Raw genomic sequence first — 12757 nt, forward strand, 5'->3', positions numbered from 1 at the left:
GGAGACAAGGAGATGGCTGACGATCTAAATGAGTACTTTCCATCTGTCCTCACTGTGGAAGATCCTAGTAACCTCCAAAGTGTTGGAGAGTGTGTGGAGAGGAAGTGGGTGCAGTTATTATTCCAGGGGAGAAATTGCTCAAAAAGCTGGACCTAAAGCTACATAAGTGACCTGAACCAGGTGAACTGCACCATATGGTTCTGAAAGAGCCAATGGTACAGATTGGGGAAGCACTAGCAATGACCTGTCAAAATCATTAGCCACTCCCTTGGTTCGGGAGGACTAGAATTTGCAAATATCACAGCACTCATTAACAAAGCCGGTAAAGTAGCAGAAAGGTAATTATAGACCAGTTTGACTGACCTTTGTTGTTGGGATGACAATCGAGTCAATTATTAAGGATGAGGTTATGGAGTATTTGGTGACACAGCAGTAGATAGGGCAAACTCAAAGTGGCTTCCATAGGGGAATTATTTGCGGAAATTACACTAATATTACTATTACTACTAGTAGTAGTAGTAGTACTGCTGCTGCTCCTACGTCGACTCAGGCCTGGGGGAGATTCCAAGCAGGTTAGAAAATGGGGGATGCAGTCATGAGGCTGCTGACTTTGTTAAGAATCCAAACGGGAAAATTACCAGCATGATTAGAGCATTGGCCGATTGGTAGGATGCAGTGAGTGGGAATGAAAGGAACCATTTCCGGTTAGCTCCCGCTGACTATTTGTGCTCCCGCAGGAGCGTTTTTTGGGAGCACTTCATTTTATATTGTATATCAATGATTTGCGTGATGGAATAGATAAGTTCCTGCCACGTTGGCAGATAGTTTTAACAGTGGTGAAGAGCCAGGTAGTGTTGAGGATTAAGTAAGGCTGCAGGAGAACATCCAGATTAGGAGAATGGGGACGTATGTGGCAAATTAAGTACAATGGTCGGACATGCTTTGTCATGCAGTTTGGTTGGAGGAATAAATGTGCACACAATTTTCAAATGGGTAAATAATCTATAACATCTGAGATGGAAAGGGAATGGGAGACCCTGCACACAGCAACCCAAAGGTTTAGTCGGTGGTGATACAGTCGGGGTTACGGATACAAATGCAATATTATTAATTTCATGAGGTTTAAAATACAAGACCAGGTAAGTGATACTGAGGCTTTATAAGGCACTGGTGAGTTCTCACCTTCAGTCTTGTGGACAGTTTTGGCCCCTTATCTGAGAAACGATTTGGTGACATTTGAGTAGGTTCAGAGGAAGTTCACAAGGATGATTCCAGTAATGAAAGAGCTTCCATATGAAGCACAGTTGATGATCCTGAACAAGGACAGGGATTTAGCAGAATGAGGAGGCCATACCTTTGAACTCTTTTGAGTCTTGAAAGGCGTAGACAGAATAGCTGTGTCAAGGTTGCTTCCTATGGTGTGGCAATCTCGGAAGGCATATCGCAGTGTGAGGGGCGTCCATATTAAACAGAGATATATGGAACTTATTTTAGCCAGAAAGCGGTAAATTTGCAGAATTTGTGACCACGGGCAGCTGTGCAGGCCAAGCTGTTGGCTTTTCTTGAGGCGGAGATTGATATGTTTTCATTCGGCAAGGTTGTCAATGTTTAATGGGCGAGGAGAGGGGAGTGTTGATGAGGGGGTGGGGAAGAGATCAGCCGTGATATAACGGCAGAGCAGTCTCGATGGGCCGAAGTTTAACTCTGCTCCGATGTCGTATCGTCTTATGGTCTTCGTAGAATAACTCACCCTCAATAACAGATGGATGACAGACGACACTGGGCATTTAGACCATGAGGCATTTCTGGTGCAAGGGTCGATGGAACACACAGAAAATGCTGGAGGAATTCAACAGTTCCGGCAGCACCTATCGACGGGGCTAAAGAGTCGACGTATCGAGTCGTGATCCTTCATCAGGAAAGGAAGGGGCAGGAAACGGGAAGAAGTTGGGTGGAGGGGAAGCTGGAAGGCGATTGATGAAGATATTGGAGACTGGGATGACCAGAGAGGCGATAGGAAGGCGAGGAGAATAGAGGAGGCAAGATGGAATTCAGAAAGGGCAATGAGAAAAAACAAAGAGTATAGCGAAGGGGAAAAATCACCAGTTTAACAAAATCAACTTTTAACCTGTCAAGTTGAAGACTCTCCAGACGGATTAGCCGTGCTTCTCCACCAGAATGAAATTTGTCTCATGTTAACATTGAAGGGGATGAACCGATGTCGGATTAAGAATGGATAATGGAATTAAAGGGATCGACCAGTAGGAAATATTACATCAGACCGATGGAGAAAAGGAACTGGGCTGAGCGGCACCAATCTATGCCGGATTCAGATCACCAGCAAACATCGGAGATGTGCTGCAAGCCGCCCTGTACCCATATGTCCGATGAGCGGGTCGTCCTTTTCCATTGGTGTCTAGTTCGTAATGGAATTAGTTCCCCAGCCTGTCACAGGAGCTACTTAGCTGTGTTACCTCCCTTGGTGTATCGAGAAAAAGAGATTTGCGGTAAGTGGATAAGTCACCAGGGCGAGGTGGTTCACAACCCATGGATCTGAAAGAGGTGGATGAAGTAGTCGTGGAGGGACGAGTAATGATTGTTCAAGAATGAGGATATTCTGGAATTGTTTCGGGAGAGTGGAATATTGTCGATATAATTCCTCCTTGAAGAGAGTGCGGGAGAAGAAAGGAAACCATAGGCCATTTGTTCTGACTTCAGTGGCTGGAAAGATGTTGGAATCATTTATAAAGGATGAGGTCTAGGGGAAATTCGAGGCACATGCGAAAGTAGGCGGACCACAACACTTTTCTCCTTGCCTGATAAACATTTTTGCATTCTTCTTATCATAAATGATAAGCGGTTCTGAAAAAAGGGAGAATCGGTTGATGACGTCTTCTTGCATTTTTCAGAATACCTATGACAAGGTGCCGAGCATGAGGATAGTTTTAGGCTACTCACCCATGTATTACAGAAATGCTTCAAGTATGGGTAGGACAGAGTGGAAAGAAATAACTGCTGGTTTTCCATTGGGGTCTATCTTGGAATCTATTCTTTTTAAGTTATTTTTCAGTGATTTGGATTAGGGAATTGTTGGCTTCTTTGCAACACTTGCAGAACCTTTGAAAATATATGGAGAGGCAAGTCGTTTTCAAGAAGTAGAGCGGCTGCAGAAAGTCTTTGATAGCTTCGGGGGAACGGCAGATGGATTAAAGTGAAGGGAAGCGTACGGTCAGGGACTTTGGCAGAAGGAAAGAAAGGGTTGACTATGCTTTAAATGGATAGAATATAGAATACACTGATGTGCAAAGGTACCTTGGAGTCCCTGTGCAGGAACCCCTAAAAGTTAGATTGCAGGTTTAGTCAGTAATAAAGAAGGGAAATAAGTGTTAGAATTTATGGTTTTATGGGTAAGTTCACAGAAGCATATTTCTAGTTTTTATTCCCAAAACACAACAGCAGACGAGCAGCTCGCATTGATTGACATCAAAGGCGTCAGCATTTCCTTAGCGCAATGACCAAGCCCCATTTGATCACCTCACATTCGTGACTGGCATGTATAAAGGAACCCTTGCTACGTCGCTATTCCGGATAATTCAGGCACGGACATCGCACTGTGAGGGGTAGAGCATCCAAATCATTTTGCAATTATGTTTTTGACGTTACCGTTCAATGTTGCCATTTTGAGATAATAACGTAAAACAACTATGCCGTAAAAACAGAGGCAAAATATGGTAATTTTCGGATTATACGAGGATTTATTTTTATATATTATCTGTGTTTCGAAAACCATGCAGAGACGTTGACAACAGTGTGATCACTGAACTAATCAGATAAATTACTGATCAAATGCTTAGTTACTTTGTCATCATAAATTGTGCACTGGAATTTCATAATTTTTGTCAATAATCCTTCCGTGAAGGTAATAATCATTTAATGCCTGTTGCTTCATCGCTGCTAATCGATTGCACAGTGAGATCCGGAAACAACATCGCTTTAACCTCAAATTAAATACTCTTCAAATAATTGTTTTGAAGTTGCAAGAATAAATAATTCTGTTTGCATTTTATTTACAAATCTTGCCCGTTGCTACAAACAGGTACTTCACTCCAATCTTCAGCTCCGCCCTGAATTTTCTCTGTGTCAGTCCATAGATACACGTGTTGGTGCGGGTGCTGAGAGAAGACAACAAAAGCCCACACACCAGCAGGGTATAGCTCGGTTTGCTGAGATATCTGTCAGTATAGAAATAGTTTTCGATTTGCCAGTTCACAGAATGCACAACAAATGGCATCCAGAATAATATAAAATTGGCCGACAGAGCGAACAACAGAATTGTTGATTTTCTCCGGTTTGTAACCTCCGGATCATTGCGATTTTCGCTGCTTTTTCGAAGCACCCGGCAAACTCTATTTGTCACAAGAAGTTGATTGGCAGTTAAAACACTGAAGAGCAGAATTAAACAAATTGGTAATAACGGTGCTGTGATGCTGTCAAATACCTCGTAAGCTTTCCACAGGGGTGAGGTGAAGTATTCAGCTACGGGAACACAACGCCATCGATCCACTGCAAAGTATAATGGAATGTCTGGGCACAACACGATGCACTCACTGTTGCTACCACCACAGTCGCTGTTCTCTCGGTGCAATATCGGTTCCGAAGCTTCTCACGGCAGATGGCGACGCAGCGATCGAAAGTGAATGCAACCGTCAACCAGACCGACCATCCCAGGATGCGAGACTCAGGACAGGTAGCAGAGCGCACATCGGAGTTGCGAGTAAGAAATTAGCAAACAAATGCAAATAGTTTATCTTCTCTAATATAATACCGACGATGACCACCATCAGATCTGCTACCGCCATGGCCACAAGGTAGAGGGTAATGCATTTCGACAAACCGCATTTCCCGTGGGTCAGGATCACAATCGCCGTCAAATTAACTGCAATAAACTATGAAAAAAATTACGCTGTTACCGTAGAATGAAAAGTGTAAATTTAATTGCGTTTTGTGAGTAATGGTCGATAGAGCCAGTGACTGGGGTCAGGATAACAGATCCACTTGCGCTGACCGAGCAGGGATGTAGATGGCCGATCAAGCTGATTATACTTTGGAATGCGCAATTTAGATCTCGCTAGTTTCACATCCAAAAGCTAACCAACAGAAGGTCAGCCGAGGCTGATAGCAGAGCGCCCTCAGGTAGCTCTTTTAAGTAGTGAACACAGGGCCGGATGACAGTCCCGTAAGGCGAGGTTGTTCAGAGCTATCCCGAATAGAATAGCACTTGCCGCGAAGGGCAAAGGTACCGGTCAGATTGCTTTTACTTTCAGTCGGTATGACGTAATTACACTTTGTAAAAGGGTTTCCTAAAATGACTTCAATTTAAAAGGCAATTATTTGGTAGCTACATCCATGAAAAGGTCTTGAATACTGTTCATTGAAAATCGTGAGATATTTGGAGACGGCAGCGGAAGCATTCAAACTTCACAAGATGTGAAGCGGCTCTGAAACTAACTGGTCAGAGACTGGCAGATTATCCGGGTTAAACGCAGAGGTCACACGCTAGCAGCTCCATCGAGAAGAACGGATATACCAGCGAGACGTCCCCAATGTTTAGCGCTCTGCTAACAGAGAGACGCCAAACTTGCGAATGGGTGCCGTGTGAGGGCGACAAAGAATTTTGCTGAGACAGTCGGAGACAGTGAAACAGGCGTCAGAATTTCATATGCTTATAGAAAATCACTATTTCTTTGAAATTTATGTCCAGTCTTAAGGACTGCACATTCAATAAATACTTGATTAGATCGTAAAAGGAAAGTTAGAAAGGAGCAGCTAATGACCGAAAAGGTTATTACAATAAGACACACATTATACTCCTCCCTTCAGCAGACGGTCGCACCTGAAAGGACAAAATAATGTAGTAATGGCCGCAGCTCCTTCATTGCTGCTACCTGATTTACTGAGTTCCACCAGCGTTGTGTGCTTGGAATTTTCCTGTCTGCGCATTTTGTAAACATATTTAAACATTTCTGGCATTCAGATGCGATAGCAATAGTACAACGTCGTAATGTCTGCTTGGGATAAAATCACATTAATATATATAAATCTATCAAACACCTCAATCATAACCCCAATTAAAATTCAACAACTAAATCAAAGGGATTTAAATTTAGAATCCAATTTACGGAGAGAGTTTCTTTTTATCGTCCAATAGCAGAAAAATGCACAGGACGGCATCGGCACCTTGGCTATCAAGATTCGATCTCTGAGGGTAATACAAAAATATAACATTACCTGGAACTCCGAGTGCTTGTAACAGTGAGTAGTTGCACAGATTGTGCCAGCTATCTGCATACATTAACTAGAGGAGTTGTTATACACCCATCAGAACCAGAATTTAATCAGTCGGTGTTCCCATTAGACACAATCCACTGAACAATCACGAAGTGTCGACTATTTTTACTCATTGTATCTTTGTCTTGTATATTTAGTCTTCAGGGAAAATTAGGACATACATTTCTGTTTTTACCAATCATCTTCAGTGGAGACGATCAGTACAGTTCTGTTTCACAATGTTTGAATCATTAAACATATCTTTATGATAATAGTCTGATAGTTTTTAGGGAAACAAACTCAATCTCCTTCAGTAACCGATTGATTATAACATTGTTATTAACAATGTGAGGGACCAGATGAAGCCTGTTCAATGTGGGAGAAATGTGCAGTACATTTTCCTTGAAGGGGACAGCTTCGTCACCGCCTTGGCTTTAGATCGCCTGTATTTCATTGTATTCGTGAATATCTCATAACATAAACGTCAAATTAATCTGAACACCTGCAGAATTGCTCCACACAAGAAACCGTTTGTGATAATTCACAATAAATCCCTCCTCGTTTCTGTACCAATCAGATACCCTGATATTCTGTGCCCTAAGATCAAATGTTGATGGAGGTGCCTTCATCAGTGAGGCATTGGAGGAGTTGAGATATCATGTTACAATTGTACATATTATGAATGAGGTCGCTATTGGGACTCTGTGTTCAGTTCTGGTCACCACACCGTGAGCAAAAAGGAATTAAGCTGGAGATGGTGCAACATTTTCGCTTGAATATAGCCTGGAATGGAGGGCTTAAGTTAGAAGGAAAGATTCGATGGGGAGCCTGTTTTCCACAGTGGTTAGCGGGCTGAAGAGAGGCCTGACAGAATTTTAAAACACATCCATATGTTTCAATAGGATAGATGTGATGACAGAAAAATTTGTATAATATACATCCTGAAATTATTTTCCTCGCAAACGTCCACGAAAAAAGTACTCCAAAGTCTGAATGACAGTTAAAAGGTTACAACCTCATAGTCTGACGTAGCTCCCCTCCCCCACGCACAAGCAGCAGCAAGGAAACGAAACCACCCCCCACCCACCGCCAAATCCACCAGTAAAAAAGCATCAACGTCCTCTACGGAGCATACAAGCGTCAGCAATAAAGACACAGACTTGCAGTACACCAAAGACTACTTGTTCACCCAGTAATTTGATGTCTCCATTTCTCCCTCCCTTCCGCCCTCATAAGCGAAAAAAGGGAGGTCCCCGTTTCTCATTGAGAAGGGAGATGTAACAAACAACAAGCTGATTTACAATGTTAAAAGTCGGTTCGGCCGCTTTTTCCGAGATCTGCGCCCAGAGAGTCGGAAAACTTGAACGCCATTGACGGTGCAGACAGTCAGCACTTTTTTTCCCGGGTTGCAAATGTCCAATACTAAAAGCCATCACTTTAATGTGGGATGGAGAGTTAGTTTAAAGATGTACATGGAGAGATTATTTATTAACGTTGAGACCAGTCGATGCCATTCCCGCAAATAACCGAAATCAGTGTGTAACCCCAGGTCAGGGTCTTCAAAAAAAGCATGAAAGGGAAACAATAAAGATATCAAATATGAAAATATATCTGTTTCCGGAGCTACAAGCAAAGGAGTCACCGTTTAGCGCCATGTTAACATCGTTCCGCCTCGCAAGTTAGCCAATGCAAAACTTATTCAGAAGGTAAGTAGGCATGGGATCCAAGGGGACCTTGCTTTCTGCATCCAGAATGGATTTACTCACAGAAGGCAAAGAGTGATTGCAGACTGGTGATATTCTGCATGGAGGTAGGTGACGAGTGGTGGACCTCAAGGATCTGTTCAAGGACCCCTTTTCTTCGTGATTTTTATTAATGACCTGGTTGAGGAAGCGGAGGAAACACGAGGAAATCTGCAGATACTGAAAATTCAAACAACACACACAAAATGATGGTGGAACACAGCAGGCCAGGCAGCATCTATAGGAAGTAGTACTGTCGACGTTTCGAGCCGAGACCCTTCGTCAGGACTAATGTTAGTCCTGATGAAGGATCTCGGCCCGAAACGTCGTCAGTGCTACTTCTTATAGATGCTGCCTGGCCTGCTGTGTTCCACCAGCATTTTGTGTGTGTTGAGGAAGTGGGAGGATGGGTTAGTATATTTGCTGAGAACACAATGTTGGGGACGATATGGATAGTCAGGAGGGCTGTCAGAGACAACAGCGGGACATCGATAGAATGCAAAACTTGACTGAGCATTGACATATAGGTTTGGTGGGTCAAAAATGATGTCAGAATATAGTATTAATGTTAAGACTCTAAGCAGTGTGGAGGATCAAAGGGATCTTGGGAACCGAGTTCATAGGACACTCAAAGCTGCTGCTTAGGTTGATTCTGTGGTTAAGATGGCGTTGGCCTTCCTCAACCGTAGGATTGAGTTTAAGAGCCGCCAGGTAATGTTACCTCTATATAGGAAACTGGTCAGGACCCACTTGGAGTACTGGGCTCAGTTCTGGTCGCCTCACTACAGAAAAGATGTGGAAACTATGGAAAGGGTGCAGAGGGATTTACAGGGATGATGTCTGGACTGGGGAGCATGCCTTATGAGAATAGATTGAGTGAATTCGTACATCTCACCTTGCAGCTGCAGAAGATGAGAGGTGACCTGATAGAGGTGCATAAGATGATGAGGGGCTTTGATCGTGTGGATAGCCCGGATTTTTTTCTTCACAAGACTGAAATGGCTAATACGAGAGCGCACAGTTTTAAGGTGCTTGGAAGCAGGTACAGAGGAGATGTTAGCTGTACGTTTTTTTTATGCAGAGAGTATTGAGTGTGTGGAATGGGCTGCTGGCGACGGAGGAGAATACAATAGGGTATTTTACGTGACTCGGAGTTCGGTACTTGGGGCTTAGAAAAGTAGAGGGCTATGGGTAACCTTCGGTAACTTTAAAGTATGTACATGCTCGGCACAGATTTTGGGGCCGAAGGCCTGTATTGTGCTGTAGGTTTTCTACGTGTCTAATGTTGGGAAATGCGAGGTATCCATTTTGAAGGAAAATGACAACGCACATTATTATTCAAATGGTAAAAAATGCAGCATGTATGATATTCTGGGTATCTCTGAGTTATTGCTGAAAGACGATCATAGTTTGGAGCTTAATATCCTAAGATACACAATGCATCAAAAGAAGCTGGTAAGTCGGCAGCTTAATTAAGTCACATTCTGAGGAAAAGGTGACGAAGTACCGGGGGATAGAAGACCTGATAGGTGAGTGAAGAAACTCCAGGCGTAAGAAGACCTTGAAGGGTGGTATATACCGTCCACAGAACCGTAGCCGGGAATTACAGAGAGAGTTCGAAAAGTTAAGTAAACGGGGAATTTTGGAATAGCAGTAGTCCTGGCGGATTGTGAACAGGTTCACAACATAGAGTAGATGCTGAGTCCCAAGGAGGCGATTTTGCAAATTGTCTATGGTATGGCTTTTCGGCACAGCTTGTTGTTGAGCCCGCTAGGGAAAAGGCAATTCTGGAATCAGTGCTATTTAATGAAAGGAATCCTTGGGAGGCCGTGACCCCAATATGATAGAATTAACCCGGCACTTCAGGAAGAAGAAGTTAAAATCTGACAAATCGGGATTACAGTGGACAGAAGCTGACTTCATGAGGGAAGGGCTGGCTAAAATTGATTGGAAGGGGACACGAGGAAGGCAGGTGGGTCAACAGCAATAGCTGTTCTTTCTGACTGCAATTCGGAAGGCGCAGGGAAGATATATCCGAAAGATGAAAAAGTATTACAATGCGAGGATCACACAATGGTGGTTAAGACAGATTAAAAACAAAAGAGAGGGCATTTAGCACAGTATAGATGAATGAAAAGATAGAGGGCTAGGACTTTCTAAAACCAACAGAAGATAGCTAAAAAGTCACAAGGAGAGAACATATGAAATGTGGAGAGAAAGGAGCCAATAACGTGGATACAAGCATTTTTTTTCATATGGTCAAAGAGAGTCGAAAATGGATATCGTTGCAAAAAGACGCTGGAATTGTAATGATGGGTGACGAAGAACGACAGACGAATTTAATCAGTATTTTGTGTGAGTCATCACTATCGAACACACGAGTGGAATGCCGGAGTGTGAAGGGTGTGCAGGAGTGAGTTTAGTTGTTGTTATTATTAAGGGGATGATGCTCGGAATGCTGAATTTTAATAAACGCCCTGAATCAGATAGACTACAGTCGAAGGTGCTGAGCGATATTTCAAGAATAACTGGATTCTGGAATGGCCCCTGAGGATTGGATGATTGCAAATGCCACACTTTAAGAAGGAACGAATGGTGAAGATAGAAATTCAAGGACAGTCTGCTTGTACTCAGTATTGGAAGGATGTTGGAATCTATTATAAAGGATTATGTTTCGCGGTACTTAGAGACAGATGAAAAATGGGCCAAAGTCAGCATGGTTTTCTAAAGGGGAAATCCCGTCTGACAAATCGGCTGGAATTCTTTGAGGGAGTGTCGGGCTTTGACTCAAAAGAGTTTTCGGCTCGGAAAAGCTGTCGGCTCTGGATATATTGACTGGGTAAGTTCCTGGTCAGATTTCATTTTTCTTACTCTGTCAGGGCCCTTAATATAGTTTAAACAGCCGTTGTGTGTTCTTGATGCCAGATGTTGCAGGTATGGGAGACCATAGCCCTCAGGGAAACACATCTGCTTAAGGTGCATGAAGCCGCAGCTCCTTGAAGAACTGTTTGGAGATCTGGAGCAGCAACTGGATGACATTGGGATTTTACACAAGAATGAAGAGATCGTTGATCGAAATTACAGGGAAGTAGTAGAATTTGTAGGTGGCGTGCAGCTGGTTAAACTTTCAAACAGCGAATGAGAAGGTAAATAGTAATTTAGCCTACAGCACCCAGCTCATGTTAATAATAACTATAACGTTTTAACTACGATTGTGTGGGATGACCTCACAAGGAAATGCCACGGAGACACAGTTACTGGTACTGAGCATAGCTCCGGTTAAAGAATGGAAAGATGCAGAAGACGGGAGCGGCTGTTATAGGGGAGTAAATATTCAGAGGAACAGTCAGGAGATTCTGTGGTCGTGAATGAGACACGAGGATGGTATGTTGCATTCCTGGTTGCATAGTCAAGGGCATGTCAGTTCGCGTCCACAGCAACTTGACGAAGGTTGGGAAGGTGGAGTTGGGTCAGGAAAACAACCAGATGTGTTGGTAAAGATGACATGAAGATAGGATATAGAGATGATAGAACAAAATTGCACCCAGCAAGGCAAGTATCCGTGCACTCTGCATGCATAACTAAAAACGGTGACAAATGAAGTAATATATCGCAATGCATAAGAAATAAGGATAATCCGAAATGAGGTGGATGATCTTGTTGCACTATTACAGATTCTCGGGTATGATGTAGTGGCCGTCACTCAATCGTGCCGGATGGATGGTGGTAGTTTGAAGCAAAATCTGCAAATTTACACATCGTATCAGAGGGTTAAGGATTCAGGCAGCGTAGGTTGTGTTGTCTGCCGATAAAGAACGGCATCAAATCATCAGAGAGATGTGTCATATGATTGGACGATTTTCAGTTCGTGTGCGTTAAGGAACTGCAAAGGTAAAAGGACCCTGATGGCAGTTTCATACAGGCCTCCAAAGACTAGCTGAAATTCGGGCTACATATTACAATTGGAAAAAGATATGTCGAGTCAAAAGTGCAATGTCATGATCGTCATGGCTGATTTTAGGATGAAGGTAGATAAAGAAAATCAGATTGATAATGGAGCTAAATAATTTCATGAATGTATTTGAGCTGGATTTTCAGAGCAGTTTGTCGCTGAGTCTACTCTGAGATCAGATCTCCTGGATTGGGTGTCATGTAGGCGATTAAGGACCTTAAGTCAAATCAATCATGAGTAGGTAATGATCAGAATATGATTGAGTTCATGTTCAATATGGCAGGGAGAAAGCTAAGTCTGACGTGGCAGTATTTCACTGGAGTAAAGGCAATTACAGTATATGGGAGAGGAAACACACAAAAAGGGCCGAGGCCCTTCGTCAGGACTGTGCTTCTCCCTATAGATGCTGCCTGGCCAGCTGTGTTCCACCAGCATTTTGTGTGTGTTGTTTGAATTTCCAGCATCTGCAGATTTCCTCGTATATGGGAGAGGAGCTGGTCAAAGTAAGTTGGAAGGAGATGCTGATGCAATGAGAGCAGAGCAGAAATACTTTACGGTTGTCTGCGAGTGACTATTGATGTTCCACAAGGGTCGTTCTTGGAAGCACTGCTTTTTATGTGATATATCCATGATTTGAATGATGGAAGATGGTGGAGAAGCAATTCACGTTGAAGAAACAGGAAGGATGCAGAAGGACAGATAGAGAATGGACAAGTAAGTGGCAAATTAAATGCTA

Source organism: Hypanus sabinus, chromosome 31, assembly GCF_030144855.1.
Source record: "Hypanus sabinus isolate sHypSab1 chromosome 31, sHypSab1.hap1, whole genome shotgun sequence".
Lineage (NCBI taxonomy): Eukaryota > Metazoa > Chordata > Chondrichthyes > Myliobatiformes > Dasyatidae > Hypanus > Hypanus sabinus.